The following is a 21,714-nucleotide window of genomic DNA, read 5'->3' on the forward strand; positions in this document are numbered from 1 at the left end:
GGTGGACGGCGCGAGCTTTCACTCACCGTAACAATCGGCAACTACGTCGTTGGGCTCCCAATCTCCAACGTCCCTTTGGCAGCCGAATGACTTGGTGTTGAACCCAAAAGGGAAAACGTAACCCGGATCACAGGACGGGCGACAACTTCTATAAATTGGGGAAATCACAAATCGTTCCGGAATGAGTTTTTTTTTTTCCAAATTGTTGTCGAGTTATTAAAGAATTAGTTTCCAAATTGTCTCGTTGCCAAAAGATTTCTGATCGGTTCTTTTTTCTTTGGATCGTGAAATTAAAAGTCATTACTCAAAAATAATGTAAATGTAAGTTGTATCTTTTTCAGTAATTCAACCCCACTCTAGTCTGTATACTCTGAAGGTATTACACATTTATCGGCATTCAGATATTTTAATTCCGACAAGCCTACAAAATGAACGAATTTAGACAAAAAAAGTAAGAAGAGTTGTGTTCGAATTAAAAAAAAGTGGGTAGACACTATAGAAGAACTTATAATTAGCGACATACATTGATATATCTCCACGGTTCGCACACACGAAGCTTCCATGACCAGGCCGTCGCAGAGCTTCACAGGGCGCTCGACCTGTAATTACATGTGTAAACATGAGAAAACCATCTTGTGCAACGTCTCGTCGAAGTATGTAGTAAGGCGTATAGTCAATCTGCCGTTTCGTCGACGGAATCGTCGTCTGTGCAAGTTGCCTGGGAACTGTGTAGAGTTTGCCGTGATTGGGCATGGCCAGTGACAAGTGATTCGACAAAATCTATCGCAAAGAGTCGAGCAATGTCTATGCGAAGCAGCAGACGGAAATGGTTTTGGGTTAGTTATGGAAATGTTGGCCTTTCCCGCTTTAAGGTAGAATGCGCCTCAGGGACAGAAATTTCGACTCTAAAACTCTAACTCTAAATACTTATTTGTTCTACCACTTGGCGGGGGTATCATTTTGAAACTCTTAGAGTGAGAAAAGTTTTCATCGGATAATTTTTGTCACTTAAAATCGGATATTTAATTTCCGCCTAGAGTTAGCACACGGTTGGTGACCATTTTGAATTTCAAGTATCGGTAAGTATTGTGTGATTTGATTCTCTTGTACCAAATTATGCAAGGTGACCCCTGGTTTTTATACTTTATTTCGAAATGGGATGCTTTAAAGTTTCCTTACGGGAGTTTGAGCAAAAGTTTAAGTCTTTCGATTCGAGGCGCCGTACCACAATGTACCTTAACATCAACAACAGTTAATCCCCTACCTGTTGCTGCTGAACTAAAAATGAAGAACTTTCGTAGTGTATGCAATCATCCCTGTGAAACTACATGTACGACTTAATTTCAGACTACGTGATATCCCATAGACAGTATATTGCCCCTACCATATATGGATATTCGCGAGATATAGGTAACCAAATGCCATAACCGCCAATATAGAGGGCGCTTCGGCGCAGTGCTGAGATTCAATCGCATTGGCAAATTTGTGACAGCTGACTGAGGGGAGTTTTATGAAATCACATTACGGTACACTTTCAACAATGTTAACTGTTTTCGCGGCTGTGATTTTCCCTTCTTGTGCTCTGACAGTCTCGTCATATTTGACCTTTGCTCTCTGACCTAAAAACACTTTCAATCTCCATGCTTTCTCAGGCCTAAAATACCCATACCCCTGCCGACTGTTGTTGCAGGAGCAACACCCCCGGATGTATCTGTGCAAACTTGAGACGGCTGACAGTTTCATAAGACAGTTACGTGTTTTGGGAGATTTGTTTTGCAACTGCTTCACGTCTGAATCGTGTTTTTAGAGCATCAGAGATAACCCACCCGGTTGTCCCTGAAGTTTATTGGCGTTTCGCGCCATTAGATGCCGTCGGTTTAACTCACTCAACACGGTGGCAGAGTTACAAGATGTGACTGCGAGATAAATAATCTGAATCTGAATCTAAATAAGGCGTTAACCCCGGGGCGTTAATCCACACCACTGTCCTGTTCTCTATTTCCCATTGAATAATTTCAAACGCATTCAGCGTTCAGAAACATTCCTTGACGCGTGTCTTGTCCTCAGCAGCAAAAGCAGATCAAAAACGCTTCGAATCTTTTAGACCTTCTTGCTTCCTCCACCCGCCCTCTCACTGTACTCCTTCCCTCGCAGGCTACGTCAGACAAATTTGACTAGCGTCTACATGTTTCATCTTTCAATGTTCACACAGTTTGCGAGGTTTCGGTAACCTATTTATCTGGATTTCTAAACATTCACTAGTGTTGCGCATGCTCGGGATTGTCTTACACGGTAGCTTGCCGTGTAGCCGACGGCGACATGGTGTAACCGCCTGGAGCACAACATGTCCATGTGATTCATGGTCAGCTTTATGCTTCCATATAAACAGTCTATGCGATAAATATCCATTACTTGCTCCTACAAGCACACAACGTTTTCATTAATACAAGCCTACAACGACCGGCTCCAGCGACGTCACCGCTCTGGCAGCTAAGCAGCTGGGCGTTCGACTCGCAGGCAACGGTACGTCAAAAACACGCAATACAATCTTTCGACGAGAAATATTATAACCACCCATTATGGCCGTATTGGAAGGTACGCGCGCCGTTACATCGCGATAAATCAGGTTGACTAATGGTTGACCGCAGTGAACAGACGAAACACAGGTCTACCCTGAGCAAAACCTGACCATTTTAACGTTCTACAGGTTGAAAAACACTTTCATCATACTCTGTTTAGGCTATAATTGTGTTAAGAAGGTCACGTGTTTTCTTTCTACATGTTGAACTATTTGGAGACTGAAAAAATGCCAGTTTGTCAAGGAGAACGCCAATCTAGCAAGACTGTTGTGCACTGCGTACTTGATTAATATGATCTCCTCGAAATGTTTTGCAGGACTAAGGGAGAGTTATGAGATTGAACATATGAACTTGTGTTTCCAAGCAGGGTGAAGTTCAAAATATTTAAAGTGTACATACATAAATCTTCCCTTCACAAACAGGTCGGTAAAAATGACCCGGACTCTTGTTGCAGTGTCCGAAATACTTTTATGGTGACATTATCAGCGTGTATGACTTGGTTTGGTTCTCGTAGGTCATATTTTTCGTCGCTTCATATCGCGGAACATGTGACGACTGCGACGGTATGGCCTATTACACTAAACTACTCCTTCCTATATCGTTCAGTTTTTATGTCGAGACTTCGGATACCCACCATGTAACCAGCAGAAGTTATAAAAACAACAATAAATACTTTGTATATTGTTTTGTCAAAAATGAAGTCAGCTTACAAGGTTTCTAAAGCCTTTCAAACTCATAAAGACAGACAAATGCATCGATCGAATGTTCTATATGATCTTAACGGAACGACCTTAAATTTTTTTGGTCATAAAATATTCGGAGTATTCGGTTTTATTCGTGGCACTGTCAACGACGATTGAGACAATTCGCAGCAGAGGAAACGGGGTCAAAACAATGAAACCTTGCGATGTCTGGTAGAATATCAATAAAAAGGTGGAGCACTAAAATAATTTTTTAGTTTTCACGTCATAAGCGTTTAAATCATTCTTGATCTTCCGTCTTTTCAATATCGCTGTTTATTTTCAAACACTTATCAAAGGTGTTATGAAGAGTACCCATGGAGACTGCGCTTGAGGCAGATCGTGCCTTAAAATTGAAGAATTAGATTTAAACTCTCGCTCAAACTATCCTTAAGAAAACTTTTAGTCATTTTCTGTCAAAATTTAGATTAAAATCGAGGGTCACCGTGCAAATTTGGTACCAGAGAAACAAATTACCCGATATTTACTGATATCTGAAATTCAAAATTGCCACGCCCATCCTGGTGTTATCTCTAGGGAGGATAAATTTCCCGATTTTCACGAAACTAAGCCCGTGAAAACTTTTATTTACTTCACAAGCTTCGAACTGCCCCCCGGTGGTAGGCCAAGACAATGTTGTCAAAGTTGGAGAGTCTGATTATCCTGCGTGGATTCTACCTTATAAAGCATGTCAATGTCATCAGTTGTACAAAATACCAGATCTTATTCTTCCTCGTCTACTACTGCATGTACGTACCGCGAGCGGTCTGCAAAGACTAAACCTTCCCTCCCTTCCTTGCGAGGAATCACAGCGTCCTTTAAGTCGCTGTGATGGAAACCAGTCGCTACACTCTCCGGGAACAAAATGATTGCCCCTCTAAATTTAAGCTAAACGCCTTCGTTTGTCCGACCTTCAGCAGCCGATAAAATACAAAGGTCACAGTGCCGACTTCCAGACAGTTTTGTCCTCATTCTGTTACAGGCATGAAAGTATACCCCCAATAGTTTATCTCAAACTAGAGTCCTCCTCAAGAAAACAAGCTGAGATAAATCTATACTAGATTAGGTGTCCCGTACCGCGTTGCACGTGTCCGGTTTGAAGGGGAAAAGAGTGACGTCATAAACTTCTTGAATCCCTATTTCTACACAATATTTGAAACGTCACCAAAATTTTGGGTATCCACCAACAGGAGAGACTCAGACAAGCTATACAGACGAGAAAACAATTCAACAAGTATCTTTGGATGCCGACTGGCTTACGTGACATTTCTACAAGGTGACAGAAATCTATGTAAATTGGCAAAATTTCACGCTCAGACAAGTTCAAGGTTTTTACTATTGTTTGTATCACTACCATCACGAACTTGCATGTCCAATGAACGCATGCGCACGCTGTCATTATCATCTGGGCAGGAATAGTTGCCATCTAAAGTGACTATTCCCGTTTGACGTTCATTTACATTCAGGATTGTTCGAACATTAAAAGACTTACAATTTTGTTAAATCCGTCATATATAGCTCCAAATGCCTAAAACACGGATCTGAGGGACAAATTTGCATATGGCTATCTTACTCAAAGCGACAGGTCTGTCTATTCGCTAAGAATCGAGCATATTCAATGTAAGATTGGTTTTCTAATATTCCGTAAGGTACATAGACTTCCGATGACATCATTAAAAGCTTTAAATAACACCAAGATGACTCGACATGTAAATTGGAGGCAGACAGAAACGGAGTAAAGATTTACCGACCAGGCCGACCGCATTGCAAATCCATAAATTGCCATCTAATACACGAGGAGTGTAAAGTTCCGCATGTCAGACAAAACTCTATATTATTCGTATCCGGCTATTCCGTAACACTGTTAAGAGATGTTACTTGAACTGACAGATAGTAAAATCACAAGGCGCCCAGTTCATGACTTGGGCACGGCATTGCTATCACATAGTGTCATCAGTGGATTGAAAACCCTACTGATTACATTGTATTTACTCATTCGTTTATACCAATAAGACGAAGTCATATACATCTTTTTAGCTGTCGTTTTCTGTTTCTGTCTGCCTGTCTAGCTGTTTATATCCGTCGGTAATTTTCTCATAACTTAATAGATATTATCCATAAGAACACCTAAATCATACCAAAAGTCGTCTAGTTTTTTTTATTTGCCTCGACCAATGAGAATGACTCTAAAGAAATGCGACTACACAAGCCGATGCATTGAAACAGATGTGGCATTGAGCTCAAAAGTGGGGCACCTATTTCAGCAAGCATTTCTTTCAACATTAAAGCGGTCTCGAAGACAGAAGGTTAGCCACTCTACTTTCTGAAACGGCAGCTCAACAAGAGGCTTCTTTTCGCTATTCGCATGCTAGAGTGAACTATGACAGGCCACAGAGCAATTGCAGTGGCATTGTTTTTCAGGGCAAGGATATGCAGCTCAACAACTGTGTCCTAGTGTGAAGGATTCTTGAGTTTGAAAAAGTCGGTTAACGAATTAAAGTGGCACTCCCACTTGGTAACATTTTTGAAGCACATTTTTTAGTGCCAACGGTCGATACTTGACGAGGCGACTGCGCGCGGATCACGAGATATCGATAAAAACATGTCCTCAAAAAAGTAAAAGTTTGAATTCCGGTGGCCCACCTAAATTCAGCTTCCGAACATCGAACGTTCGGCACTGGGGCCATTGTCAACTAAGCTATGGAGTACGAGTCTACGCTAACGTTGCTGTACGCCACAGTACCACTCGCGTCGGTGATCGGTCATTCTCCCCGGGGGAAATCCAAGTCTTACTGACTCTGAGAAAAAAACGGAAAACAAAGTTTGAGCACAGTTACGTGCGGTTGATACATAGCGGCCGCCGAGTGGTATGCATAGACGCATACCACGCGCGCGGCGTACTGTGTGGCAGACGACAAAATGTAGTCATCAGAGGCGGCTAATATTTGACACGTAAAAACTGATGTTTATGTGGTATTGGTTAAAAATATAGTACAACTGATTTAGAACAATGAAAACGACAAAAACTAAGGAGAAGTTTTACAAAACTTACCTGAGGTAATGGCATAATGCTGTATATAAAGTCTTTGCAATAGGAAGTAAATTAATGGCGTTGTTCGAACTTATTGTGGACTCCCTAGAATATCGTCAATCAGCACAACAACAAGCCTTCGGCGGATTTCGGGCCAAAATCAGAAACGATCGTAAAATTTCGGGATGTGAAAAATACGCTCGGGAAATGACATGTTTTTATCGATATCTCGCGATCCGCGCGCAGTCGCCACGTCAAAAATCGACCGTTGGCATTTAAAAATGTGTTTTAAAAATGTTACCAAGTGGGAGTGCCTCTTTTAAGCAGCTTTGTAGTCGAACGGCAAAATGGAAATTTAAGAGGATAAAATATTGGAAATAGTGAGTACAATTGGCCAATCGCCAGACGATTTGTTGGTTTAGGCATTTGCCAGGTCATAATGGGAAAGAAACCGCAAGTCTCGGCCATAAAGGGTCACCGTGCAAACTATAGAAAGACACATTTCACTGTCCATAAATGTCTAGCCTTAAGGTAGAATGCCCGTCGGGGACAGATATTCAGACTTTCAAGATTTTCTAATATTTTTGGTCACCACTTGTTGGTTTTCATGTTGAAGCCCATGGAGTAGCTAAAGGTTTCATTTGCTTATTTTTGTGAAAATCGAAAATTTATTTTGTCCAAGAGAGTTAACACTGGGATGGCGGCCATTTTGAATTTAATAAGTCGGTAAACGTAGGGTAATTTGTTTTTCTCTAGCATGTCTAGTACCAAATTTTGCACAGTGACCCTCGATTTTTACATCTTGATTTCGAATGGGATTTGTTAGTTTCCTTGCGGAAAGTTTTAGAAGAAAGTTTATGTTTTAAGCAAAGCTTTTAAAAACAAAGCTTACAAGAAAAGGAGAGGCGCCACCTGCGAAGAAATGTTTAACATTTCTTTGTCATGCGGCGAAAAGCATAAATGCTCGGGAAAGAGTCCCAAACTGGTAATTAAGGAAATTTATAGTCCAAGATTTGAAGACAAAATATCCATGGTACTTTTAATTACTAGCAAAACAGTAACCGAAGTAGTGTTCTAATCGAATAATTTCCTAAAGTGGATGACGGTTTCAAGAACTAAACCGGACACCTGCTTAATGTTTATAGTCACGGGGATATTGCAAAATAAAAGTATTGTCTGAAAAGTGTTGAATTGTCCGCAGCAAGGTGCTGTGGATTGGACTGGGTTCACATAATGATTTGCAAATACATGTACTGAGCAATACCCTATATAAAGCAATAATTTGGTCATGTCACTCAACGTTTTGAGTGTTTTGCTTTAAATTTACTTTTAAGAAAAACTAAGTACTTTTACAAACCGAGCATGCCATATACAGTGACAATTAACATAATCCATTTCAATGTGTTCGGTGCCTATTTAGGCCCCATTCACAAATACTTGGTGAGGAACGCTGGAGGGGTTCGGGGGCATTCAGCAGTGTTAGGGGTAGTAGAGGTAACATGGGACAGAAGTAGTAAATGTTGACGATACTTTTGTTCTGTGTATAAATCATAATTTCCTGTTCTACTCCCCATAGCATGTATTGCAACACCAAGTATTCACTTCCCATGTCAACACCAGCTGTATATTGTAATTTCAAAGACTGAATTGCAGTTCAGAATAGTACTGATTGTATATAATACATATACGGTGTTGACAAGCCAAATGCTTGTTTTAGAGTGTAAAACAAAAATACTGTTTACACACAAAGATACTGAAAAATATCAACACAAATTGCAGCTACTGTCGCTTCCACATGACATCAGTGAAAAATAAGCATATCATAAAGGCTGTGTTCGACAAGGTGACTGCATGGGTATTAGAGCATGGTTTGTGAGCGGAATGGTCTTAAGGTCGTATGCGCCTCGAAAGTGAAAGACTTAAACTTTTTCTCAAACTTTCCTAAATGAAACTTTCAACCATTTTCTTATCAAATCAACAATAAAAATCGGGGGTCACCGTGCAAAGTTTTGAACTAGAGAAACAAATTACCAAACATTTTGAGATATTTGAAATAAAATGACCACCATCCCTGTGTTAACTTTATAAGTAAAAATCAAAGTTTGGATTTTCGAAGAACTAAGACGATTAAATCTTTCCTTTCTTCAAGTGCTTTAAAATGAGCCCCAACAAGTGGTAGATCAGAAAAGAATTGTAGAAATTTGAGAGTCCGAATATTTATTCTGTGTATCGGCACATTATTTTCCCGTACTTAATATTACAAAAAATCATGTTGAAATGCTAGAAGCTAGATAACACAGCCTGAGAATGAATTTGCAGCAGTGTTTTTTGTAATATCGGCATTTCAATTTATGGCTTGACCGAAATACAACTTCCAGCAATATAAGTGTGGCCTACTTAACACATAGACAGGTTGTGTTGATAAGCTGAATGATACTGAAATGTTTTAACATATCATGGTGTAAAACAAGAAAGCGGAGTTGATAAGAAAAGCAGAAATATTGGGGGAAAGATATCAAACTTTTAGTTTAGTATCTTGGCTTATGTTTGGCAATACAATATTGATTGGAATTTGAATGATCTCTTTTATAACATAGAAGGAAGGTTTGAAGGTTTTCAAGGTATTGAGGGGGGTCTAAAACGACTTAAGATTTCAATCGTTATCCCAACCCAAACCCCCAACGCGCCCAGTATTTGTGAATGCAGCCTAAACTGAATTTCGACCTGAATGCCAGGGGTCTCGACAAGTAAAACTCCTAATGCCGGCCATCCCTGATAGTAAAACCGCCAAAAATACAGGGTCACAACTACGGCGGCTTGGTGCAAAATTGAAAACACATTTCTATGATTTATTGGTCAAGTGTGAGCTGCTAAAACGTCGTCACCTTTCACCCCCGTCGATGTATATCTTCTACAACTCGATCGAGTCAGAGCTGAGGTGAGAAAAACCCTGCAATCCTTCCATACCACTTCGTCCGAATGATTAGTTCGGGTGAATTCGGAGACAAGAAGGTTATCTAAAACACCGATGTCCCTGCTTTAGAGGTTGCGCAAACTGACTATGAATTTTCTCTTCGACATGGGCGCGCCCCTGGCTGACACATCTTCGGAATTCAATCCGGCAGAGCGTTCCCAGATCTGTGCAAAACTAGAGTACAGTCACCTTTTGTCTGCGCAGTTCGTTTCATACGTGATCTTCGCCACCGAATCACCATAATTCACGGCTCAGTGAACCGGTTAAGTCATTGTCAAAGCTCATAAACCTTGTATTTCACAAGGCCTTGACTGATTAATCGACCACAGAGAAAGATCGCGTCATCATTTCACTAATTTATAACCACCGTCGGTGTGAAATACAAGACTGTCTTAAGAATATCAAGTCCCGAAATAAACAACAGTCTGTACATATATTTGAAATGAAGGTCTACTTCGATTCTACCTAATGCATCGGTGTGTCTTTTCAGAAATATCTACATTTTTGCGCGTCTCGTTGAATCTCGTTGAGATTCTACAAAATCTCAGCTTAATGTTCACTTTGCTACGTGCTTTGAACGATTGTGCCTCGTTAATATATGGTCATGGTCATTTCCATTTATTGACAAAATAATTGTTTTCTAACCCGGTTTGTAAGTAGCATTTTTGGCCAATCAGGAAAGCACTATATACATACATAGAAATTGGCCCATACCCTATAGCTAAACGGTGATTATTTGTGATATATGCCTCTCGTATGTAGGGACCTTGTAGGCTACAACTGCTACAGCTTACCCCCTCTTTAAAATACCACCAGTAATTGGTGCCCTCTATTAGAGGGATACAAGGTTTCAGGGGAAAAATGTATTGCCACCCTGCGACGGTCTCATTTCACCAAATACCATGGGGTTGCTTAGCGCGCTCGACCTCCCGTGGACAGGGCGGTGAAAACAATAGCAAACATGACGTCAGAAGCAATGGTTGCAAACTGCACGCAAGATTGCAGGGCTGCATTGTGCACGTGCACCGTGCGTGAAAGCAATTAGTCGTTCAGCGAAGAAAAGTAACTGCATGGTGATTTGCCGTGGAGAAATTGCTATTAGCATTGGAACATTGCATCAAGTGCACTGCCCGATGTCCGTTCTGAGCGCATGCTTATTTCAATCACCGTGTTTTCAGCTGTTTGCATGATAGCGTTTACTGATCGTGACTGGTTCTATCTTGATGCACTAATATGATGTCAGAATATTTCATTAAAAATTGCCAGCCCATGAACACCCATGACAACCCGCACTACCTAATAAATGACAGATTGACACAACGACGGAAGGATAATAGATAGAACGATCGATCGATCGGTTGAGATAGATAGATAGATAGATAGATAGATAGATAGTTAGATAGATAGATAGATAGATAGATAGATAGATAGATAGATAGATAGATAGATAGATAGATAGATAGATAGATAGATAGATAGATAGATAGATAGATAGATAGATAGATAGATAGATAGATAGATAGATAGATAGATAGATAGATAGATAGATAGATAGATAGATAGATAGATAGATAGATAGATAGATAGATAGATAGATAGATAGATAGATAGATAGATAGATAGATAGATAGATAGATAGATAGATAGATGACAGACAGACAGACAGACAGACAGACAAATAGACAGACAGTAGTGACTGACAGAAAAAGGAGATCTTCTAGGCGAGCAAAGTGTACCACAAAACAATCATCTCGACGGAGAAAAGTAGTGGCACTGAAATTTAATGCCCCTCTCTCACACTTTAAGGTAGATAGCGCCTCGGGGACAAATATTCGGACTCAAACTTTTACAATTCTTTTCTGATACACCACTTGTGGGGGTTCATTTTAAAGCTCTTGGTGTAAGAAAACTTTTCACCGGCTTAGTTTTTCGAAACCGAATTTTTTTCCTCCATAGAATTAACACAGGGATGGCGGCCATTTTGAATTTCAAATATCGCTAAATCTTGAGTAATTTGTTTCTCTAGTTCCAAAATTTGGGCAGTGACCCCGATTTTTATTCTTGAATTTAAAGAGAACGATTGAAATATTCTTTGAGGAAAGTTCGAGTGAAATTTTAAGTCTTTCACTTTCGAGGCGCATACTACCTTAACCAATCTTCCATGCCAAGCTCATAAATTGTAGGATCAATCACTTACGTCACCTAATGCCAATTCATACCATTCGAAGACTTTCTATAACTGTCGCATACGGAAGCTCTCATGAATAAAATTTCAGCAACATGCATTGGTTATTCACGCGAGAATAAGCATCATCCTTACCTTCTCGTTTCACTCGTTGTCCATGGCTTTGATCGTCCCTGCAAAGAGCGGGAAAAAATGTCAAAATTCCATTTTTAATATAAAAGGTCAGTCACACTTATTTTTGAAACGCAAAGTGCGAGTTTTCAAACTTTATAGTTTCGGGGGTTGATGCACGCATCAAAATTTGGAATTCCACAATTAAGAAGCTAAGAGCAAGAAGTTAGTAGGGCAACGCGTTGTTGGTATTCCTTGATCTTGACACATTTTTTATTATCGTGGCGGCCTAGATCGAGCGTTACGAATGGTAAAGTAATCAGCTATATTTATCACACATTTCGCGCCTCACATGGCATCTTTGAGTTGGATCTGGAATTCAGGGCAGCAAGCGATCCACTGCGATTCTCGTTGCAGAGTTGCGGCCATTTAGTTTAGCATTGTAGTTTATATCAGAATTGTGCTTTCGATTAAAGTTCTCCATTCACATTTTGTGTTCGTTAAAATTTTCGATGAAAAGTGTTGATGCAGAATCACACTTTAAGTCATCATGTCCGTTGCACAATCATCAAATTTAATTTTAATTATGTGCCTGTCACGCAATGTTTAATGTTAATCTATGTTTTGCAATCTCTACTTAATGAGGCTTTGCTTAATATCTGTTGCACTATTACGAGGGCATAAAACAATCACAGGAGGGAGCACATACCTTCGAAAGCACTTACGGTAGAACGCGCCTCGGGGACAGATCTTCGGGCTCTCAAATTTTATCAATTTTTTTCTGGTCTACCACTTGTGGGGGCTCATTTTAATGCTCTTGATGTAAGAAAACAATTCACCGTCTTAGTTTTTCGAAAATTGAAAATGTTGTATTTCCCCTAGAATAAATACAGGGATGGCAGCCATTTTGAATTTCAAATATCTGGAAATCTCAGATAATCGGTCTCTCTTGTACCAAATTTTGCGGGGTGACTCCTTATTTTTATTCTTTCTTAGGTAGGGGAATGCTGAAAAGTTTCATTGAGGAAAGTTTGAGCAAACTTTAAGTCTTTCACTTTCAAGGCGCATACTACCTTAAGCGCGATACTTTGAAGGGGTTTTGGCAGAGAAAAATTTAGCGCATGACCGATGCGTATAATTAACGCCATTAACGACAAACTGCTTGAACTGTACCCCGCGTCCATTCTTTCTCAGCGTTTCAACTATACCTCATCGATGAATTCCCCCTAGGCAGAAGCCTCGCGACAATTGCTCGGGTAAAAGAGTGACTGTTTTATGTGACTTTTGTGCAAATGGCACCTCCCTCCATGAAAAGTTAGGGTCAATTCCTACAGGAGCCGTCAGACATAGGAGAGTTATGTAGGTCATTTCCCCCACACTCATCATGACCTGAGTTCATTAGTCTAGAACATTCTCAAGGTCACTGCCCTTGATGACCTCACAACCTTGAATTCAATTAGTCATGTTTGGAATGTTCTGGAAAGTTGATTAGTTGTGTAAGGGAGATAATTTTAGAACAGTAATTAGCATGTCAATAAAAGTTCTAGATTGTTCTTATATGCCTTTATAAAAGGGACGTGCACAGCTTCCAGTCAGACTTTTGGGATCGTGTCTCTTGTGTGTTACTAAACTCCAGCAGTAGTCATTCTCAAGACTTTTCAAGACCTTCACTGTCAACGCTGGATTTATATCTGTGGACTTTGTGCAGCTTCAAGCCTGCAAGCCAAAGGACTGTTCATTCATCCAACTGACTGTTACAACTCTGAGACTGGAGCTTTGCCGTCCCAGCTGAGATAAGTAATCTGTACACTTTTAAAGCTTGTACTCTATCCCTGACTTAGCAATTAGTTTTATTTTCGTATAAATTTTGTTAAAACGTTAACTGCTGAGTTCACCCTTTTGTTCGTTTTCTCTGCACGTAACAAATTGGGGGCTTGTCGGGAGACGAATATTTTGAGCCGTTTGACAACATTTGCCTACCTTTTCAAAACTACTGTATACTGTGAACTCAGCGAAATTCAATCATGGCGGAATTCAAGCCAGACGAATTTATGGATGACCTTGATCAGGACACTTTAATTCCCTCAGAAAAGACAACCTCATAGCACTGGCCAATTTCCTTAAAGTAGATGTCAAAAGATCTATGCGCAAGCGAGAAATACAGTTCAAGATTGCAAAACATTTAGTTAATTCTGGCCATTTTGAGGAGTCTGCCTTAAAAGATTATGAGCCTGAGTCTTCCTTAAAACTCAAAAAATTGGAATTAGAAATACAGGCAGATTTCGAGCTAAAAAAATTGGCATTAGAAAAAGAAAAAGAATTACAAATGAAAGAAAAAGAATTGCAAATGGAAGAAAGACAAAGGGAGAAAGAAAGAGAGGAAAAAGAAAAGGAAAGAGAATTAGCAGAACACCGACTGCAGTTAGAAATAAAACGTTTAGAGCTTGGACAGTCAGAAAATTCTTCCCTTCAGACAAGTTTGACATCACTAAGCATTTCAGGTTAGTTCCCCCTTTCCAAGAAAAGGATGTTGATAAATATTTCCTTCATTTTGAGAAAATTGCTCAGAGTCTGAACTGGCCTAAGGAGTCCTGGTCTATGCTTTTGCAGAGTGCTTTGGTGGGTAAAGCCAGAGAAATTTACATTCAGTTGTCAGTAGAGCAGGCTTCAGATTATGATTCTGTGAAGGAATTAATTCTCAAGGGCTACGAGTTGGTGCCTGAAGCGTACCGTCAGAAATTTAGGGATTGTGAGAAGGCGAAAGATCAAACTTATGTTGAATTTGCTCGAACAAAAGAACAACTGTTTGATCGTTGGTGTTCTTCTGAAAGGTCAGTCAGAATTATGACAAATTACGACAGCTTGTTTTGATTGAGGAATTTAAGAGGTGCATCCGGAGTGACATCAAGACGTTTATCAATGAACAAAAGGCAGATACATTAGAGGTTGCTGCACGTTTGGCCGATGATTATTCATTGACCCACAAATCTTCATTTCTCAGCAAACCATCCCAGTCCTTTTCATACAGAAACAATGCAGGTAAATTTAACTCGTCCTTTTCATCCAAGAATTTTTCAAAGGAGAGTAGGAATCAAATGACAACAGTTCACAAAATTCAAGTAACACTTCCACATCATCAGATCCCAAGTCTCAATCTCCTTCTGACAAACAGTTCGGTACACTTTCTTGTAATTATTGTAAGAAAGACGGCCATTTAATGTCAGATTGTTTCAAATTGAAAGAAAACGTGAAGGTCAAAGTGGTCAAAGTGGATCTAAGCCCACCGGCTTTATTTCTTCATCAACTCAATTAGAGTCTAATAATGTGTGCAACACATTTTCTGAGGTTAAACCCCTCTCATCCCCAATTAATGAGGTCAGGTCAATTCTTCTCAAGATAGCATTATGGGTATTTTCGAACCATTTATTCATGATGGTTTTATATCACTTTCTAGTGATTTTTCTTCCGCTACCCCTGTCAAAATTTTAAGAGATACCGGGGCTTCCCAGTCTCTTTTGTTGGCAGATACCCTGCCGTTTTCTGAAAAGTCATTTTCAGGTTCTAAAGTTCTTATTAAGGGGGTAGATTGCAATGACTTTATTCCTGTTCCTCTCCATAATGTCTATTTGTCTTCGGACTTTGTTTCTGGACCTGTGGCTTTAGGTATTAGGCCTTTTTTGCCTTTTGAAGGGATTCACCTTCTTCTTGGAATGACCTTGCTGGGGACAAGGTCATTACTAATCCACTTGTGACTGATAATCCTAGTTTAGATCAGGATCCAGAGCCAATTGAACAAGAGATACCCGATTTATTTCCTTCATGTGCCATTACTCGAGCCATGTCAAAGAAAACTTCCGAGAATCAAAATACTCTCAAAAATAATGTCACAGATGTTGACTTAAATGACACCTTTCTCAGTCAGGTGTTTGACACGGATCATTCCGTTATCCCTCGTGGATTTGAAACTTCCAGTAAAACTTCTGCTGACCAAAGTCAGACATTTTCTAGATCAAATCTCATTGCAGAACAACACAAAGACCCAGATATTTTGTCTTTGTTTGACAGGGTAGATGATGAAGGTAAAACTTCAGATAGCTCTGTTTCCTATTATACAAAGTCTGGTATTCTCATGCGTAAATGGAGACCTCCAGACGTCTTGGTTGATGACGATTGGGCTATAAAACATCAAATTGTGGTTCCAAAGTCCTATCGTGCTGAAATATTGCGCCTGGCCCATGAAACCCCCTGGGCTGGTCATTTGGGAGTAAGGAAAACTTATCATAAAATTCTCAGTCACTTTTATTGGCCTAATCTCAGGCAGGACGTAGCACATTTCTGTAAAACTTGTCACACATGTCAAATGGTAGGAAAGCAAATCAGACCATTCCAAAGGCCCCTTTACAGCCAGTTCCTGCATTTCAAGAACCATTTAGTAGGATTCTAATAGACTGTGTTGGGCCCTTACCAAAAACAAGATCAGGAAATGAGTACATGTTGACAATTATGTGTACATCAACTCGGTTCCCAGAAGCAATACCACTGAGAATATAAAGACAAAGACTATAGTGAAAGCTTTAGTCAAATTTTTCACTTTATTTGGCCTCCCTAAATGTGTCCAGTCCGATCAGGCTCCAACTTTATGTCTGGTATTTTTCAACAAGTAATGGATCAGCTAGGCATTAACAGTATAGGTCATCCGCCTATCATCCAGAAAGTCAGGGTGCTCTTGAGAGATTTCATCAAACTTTGAAAAACATGATTAGGACCTACTGTTTTGACACAGAGAAGCAGTGGGATGAAGGAATTCATTTTTTGCTCTTTGCTGTTAGAGAGTCAATTCAGGAATCTCTTGGTTTTAGCCCATTTGAGCTTGTATTTGGACATACAGTCCGTGGCCCACTTAAGCTCGTTAAAGAGAAATTCCTATCAGACGATGATGATTGTCTGAATATTTTGCAATATGTGTCAGATTTTCGTACGAAACTCTCTAAAGCATGTGAATTAGCCAGAGAAAATCTTGAGTCATCTCAGCAGTCAATGAAAACCAAATATGATAAAAGCACCTCAAAACGGAAGTTTGAACCAGGTCAAAAGGTTCTTGTTCTACTTCCAATTCCTGGCAAACCACTCCATGCTCGTTACTTTGGGCCATACCTAATTGATAAGAAATTGAGTGATTAAATTACATCATAATAACACCTGACAGGCGAAAACAAAAACAGCTATGTCACATAAATATGCTTAAGCCATATTTGGATAGGGATAATCCTACTATAACTCTGCCTGTCAGTGCAGTCAGTTCAAGCCATTATGAAGATAGTGATACTGAAACTGACTTGAGTGAAAATACTCTAAACTCAAAGCTGGGCTCGGTCAAGCTTCAGAACTCAGAAATCCTGGAGAAGCTGGAGTCTACAAAGTTGGCACACCTCCAGCCAGAACAACAACAACAGGTGAAAGAACTGCTCCACGAATATAAACACCTGTTTCAAGATGTTCCAACGAGGACAAACGTCATCTATCACGACGTTGATGTTGGGGACAGTAAGCCTGTAAAACAACATCCATACAGACTGAATCCAACAAAAGCAAAATATCTCCAGGAAGAAGTCAAATACCTGCTGGACAATGACTTTATTGAACCCAGTAAAAGTAACTGGAGTTCGCCGTGCATACTTGTTCCCAAATCAGATCACAGTTATCGTATGTGCACGGACTTTAGGAAGGTCAACACTTAACTTAACAAAGACAGACACTTTCCCAATCCCGAGGATTGATGACTGCATCGACCGAGTGGGAAAAGCCAAGTATGTGACGAAATTTGACCTACTGAAGGGATTTTGGCAAGTCCCTCTGACGGCTCGTGCTCGTGAAATATCCGCCTTTGTTACACCAGACGGATTGTTCCAGTACAAGGTGATGCCATTCGGAATGAAGAACTCTCCGGCAACGTTCCAACGGATGATCAACGACGTCATATCCGGGCTAGACGGGTGTGCAGCCTACGTTGACGACGTCGTCCTGTATAGTGACACCTGGGAGGAACACATCAAGCTCATGCGGAAGTTCTTTGAGAGACTGAGTAAAGCAATGTTGACTGTCAACCTTGCCAAATCTGAGTTTGGTTGGGCGAGGGTAACTTACCTCGGACATACTGTAGGACAGGGTGAGGTAAAACCTGTTGATGCCAAAATCAGTGCCATTTCAAGTTTTCCCATACCAAACTGCAAACGACAACTGATACGCTTTCTCGGTATGGCTGGTTACTACAGAAAATTCTGTCCAATTTCTCCACAATTACTGAGCCTTTGACTAACTTACTTAAAAAGAAAGTAAAGTTTGTTTGGTCAGAGCAATGCCAACAGGCATTTGATACACTTAAAGCCATACTGCAAAGTGCTCCAGTGTTGTCTGCACCAGATTTCACTTTGCCATTCAAATTAGCTGTGGATGCTAGTGATACGGCTGCTGGTGCTGTTTTATTGCAAGAGGATAGTCATGGTGTAGATCATCCTGTTTGCTATTTTTCACGCAAATTTAACAAATCCCAGAGAAACTACTCTACAATTGAAAAAGAGTGTTTATCTTTGATATTAGCTTTACAGCATTTTGAAGTTTATGTTACTTCTTCAAATCAGCCAATAGTGGTTTATATTGATCACAACCCTCTTGTTTTTCTGCAGAAATTTAAAGGCAAAAATCAGAGATTGCTAAGATGGAGTTTAATGTTACAGGAGTTTAATCTTGACATTAGACATATCAAAGGCAGAGACAATTTAATTGCAGACTGTCTCTCTCGCATTTAGAGTTATTGTTGTTCACTTTCAAGAAATTTTACTTTAGAGTACAACAAAATTTGAGTACTTAAATCCTTTTCAAGATTACATTTCTAAAAGAAAGATTTTTCTTTGAAAAATTTTCTTTTTTTGAAGAGGGGGTGTGTTATGTAGGTCATTTCCCCCACACTCATCATGACCTGAGTTCAATTAGTCTAGAACATTCTCAAGGTCACTGCCCTTGATGACCTCACAACCTTGAATTCAATTAGTCATGTTTGGAATGTTCTGGAAAGTTGATTAGTTGTGTAAGGGAGATAATTTTAGAACAGTATTAGCATGTCAATAAAAGTTCTAGATTGTTCTTATATGCCTTTATAAAAGGGACGTGCACAGCTTCCAGTCAGACTTTTGGGATCGTGTCTCTTGTGTGTTACTAAACTCCAGCAGTAGTCATTCTCAAGACTTTTCAAGACCTTCACTGTCAACGCTGGATTTATACTGTGGACTTTGTGCAGCTTCAAGCCTGCAAGCCAAAGGACTGTTCATTCATCCAACTGACTGTTACAACTCTGAGACTGGAGCTTTGCCGTCCCAGCTGAGATAAGTAATCTGTACACTTTTAAAGCTTGTACTCTATCCCTGACTTAGCAATTAGTTTTATTTTCGTAATAAATTTTGTTTAAACGTTAACTGCTGAGTTCACCCTTTGTTCGTTTTCTCTGCACGTAACACATAGGAGAGTAACATTTCTAGGACATTAAACAAGACATTATGGAAATGAGTGAGGTAGAATATCTACACCGCCGTAAGTGATTCCGTGGGAATGTTACTTGTAAGATCAGATTATCTCATGATTCGGCCAAGTAAGGTAAATGGAGTGCCATATAAGGTCCTAACGAGCGCATCGTTAAACTTTATTACTGATCTAAATATAAGAACTCTACAACATTGTCTACAATATTCTCTTTTAGTGTTCGGAATTATAAAAGGGTCTCGAAACTTAATACAGCCTCAACCTTATTTGAAACAATAGAATTGACTAGACTTTCAAACCATTCGAACGCCCTTTTTTTCTCTCCCTGAGTGTTTTACGTTGGAAACAGTACCCTAGCAACGCCAATGACGCTTAACGACACTTACGCTGAAGGCATTGCTATGGACAGTCATTGGGTATGCAGATAAGTAATATGATAGGAGTTGTCATTTTACGTGACGTCACATATCGATATTCTTCAAGTGTATCATAAAACTCTGTACAGGGTATCTTTAAACACATTTCGTCAATCCTCATTGCCATATTTTTCATCGATAAAAGATCTTATTCTCTTTCTGAGTGGCTTCCTGGTGCTTTATAACTTAATCAAGAAAAATCTGTCAAATTTGCTCCTGCGGGCATTCTACGCAGACGATATCTTCATTTTCCGCGCCCTAATTTCTTCATCATTCTATCTTTCGCGCTTCTGATATCTTCTTTTTCGCGCCCTAATTTCTTCATCATTCTATCTTTCGCGTTTCTCAGTCAACACTTGCTTGTAATAATAATAATGCCTGATCGTTCTGTAAAGATGACGAAAGGTGCAGTTTACCATAGTCCGATTCGCTTTTTCAAGGAATTATCAGAAATTTGAGTACTTTTATTTAAAACGAAGTTTTAAGAACAGAAACGTATGGGAGAAGTCGCTTTGTGCTGACAATTGTGTCAAGGTCTTGAATGTTTGACGACGGAGCATGAAGTACACTTATCCTTGTAAGGTTATTTCTGAGGAATGTGCGTCGACCGTAAATCTTATTCGGAAAAGTATTAAAGAATATCCTCTATGTTTATACAGAAAAACGATCTTGTCCTATTATTACCTTGCAACAATATTTGTCGATTACTTTATTAACGCCGCAAACGACTGTTCAACGGTCCAAGGAGATTCATCTTTGACCCTAAAATCCACCCCACGGGTGCTAAAACCCCCAATCAGTATCGCTACACGGATGTTTTACAATCACTTCTCCAAATGTCATAACAGTCGTTGTTTTGCTAGGGTCATGTGTCCGGGATGAGCCCGAGCTTGGTCCTTCAAATAAAACTTCATTAATGCCTAACCTACCCGCGGTAGCGATAAATCTGCCTGTCGGTAAACACGTTGAATAAATAAGCTGCGAGTTGTTGGGATGCACTTGGAAGCCCGTTACGAACCTTCGTTCTGACTGCCTGATTTATCGGATGACTACACAACAGAGGTTGTTTATCAGCGCCATACTTGCGCCTAACGTCAGCAGAGTATTTGAACTTAGCCGCTACAGTTGCAGTCTCTTCTGATCAGGCCCACTGTATGTAAATCGACCCTGTTCAATTGAACTCGAAGTCCAAAACTCCCCACCATCAATATTCTACCGAAAGGCGGAGAACGAGATTTAATAGTTTTGAAATTTTTCAGAGACCAATATGTTTCTAAGTAGTGCCACGATAAATGCAATATTATTTTGCAGGCCGGGCCGAATGTATATCTATAGTCTGAATTGAAGATACAGTTTACTCGTCCGCTGCTGTTGCCCAGACGCGGTTGCAATTCTTCATCTTTACCTTCCAATACTCATATATACAAATATGCAGGGCAACAACTGCACTTGCAGGATGTAGACATTGAAGCGTACCGAGTATCGGAAACAGTGATTGATGCTGGTGTCTGGGGTGTCGATTTTACTGATGCTCAAATTTATGTTGGAAACCTCGAGGGGAAAAAACAAAACTTCTTTGCGATCACTCAACAGACCCTTCCTTCTAACCCACTTCATCACGACCTCGGCAGTCTCTTGATCATATTCAAGCGATCTATCACTCCTCCAAACTTTGGAGTCAGAGACATTTTTTTTTGCGATAATGCATGTCGTGAGTTCATGCAAAGTCCGAGCATTGGGTCAGCAATTGATAACCAGACATATGACTAAGCACTGCAGGAATGTGTCGAAAAAAGCTGAAGATGAGGAGTGGGGTGCACAGGTCACTTTCTTGCGATGTGATCAGTAGCGGTGTAAGTGACGGGTGGGAGATAGATCAGGCATGTGTAGATAGAGTGGAGGGGGTGCGTTCAAAAGCTTTCTAAAACACCAGCATCGACAGGTCTTCTTATGCGAGTAACTTACTGTTCGGTGCATTCCCATCCCTGCTAACCCTCCTCCCCTCACTACCGAAACAACCGATTGTTGCACCCTAGAGAGGAAAGGCCACTCTTCCGAGGCAAGTGCACATCGTCTTTGATAGCTTACACTACTGTAACCATACACGCCTTTTTACCGAGCCATGACCGCAAACCGGTGAAAGTT

At 40.1% G+C, this 21,714-nt stretch overlaps 1 protein-coding gene across 1 annotated transcript in view; it reads right to left on the bottom strand.

The window, feature by feature from the left end:
- Positions 1–21,714, bottom strand: part of LOC139135130 (von Willebrand factor-like) — a 62,558-nt gene that overhangs the window by 39,617 nt on the left and 1,227 nt on the right. Inside the window, exons 2-4 of the mRNA XM_070702382.1 lie at positions 11,645–11,682; positions 524–599; positions 27–148 (exon numbers count right to left, since the gene is read on the bottom strand). The gene's annotated coding sequence lies outside the window, so the exon portion shown is untranslated. The remainder of the gene's footprint in view (positions 1–26; positions 149–523; positions 600–11,644; positions 11,683–21,714) is intronic.

The sequence above is a fragment of the Ptychodera flava genome, chromosome 6 (genome assembly GCF_041260155.1).
Source record: "Ptychodera flava strain L36383 chromosome 6, AS_Pfla_20210202, whole genome shotgun sequence".
Lineage (NCBI taxonomy): Eukaryota > Metazoa > Hemichordata > Enteropneusta > Ptychoderidae > Ptychodera > Ptychodera flava.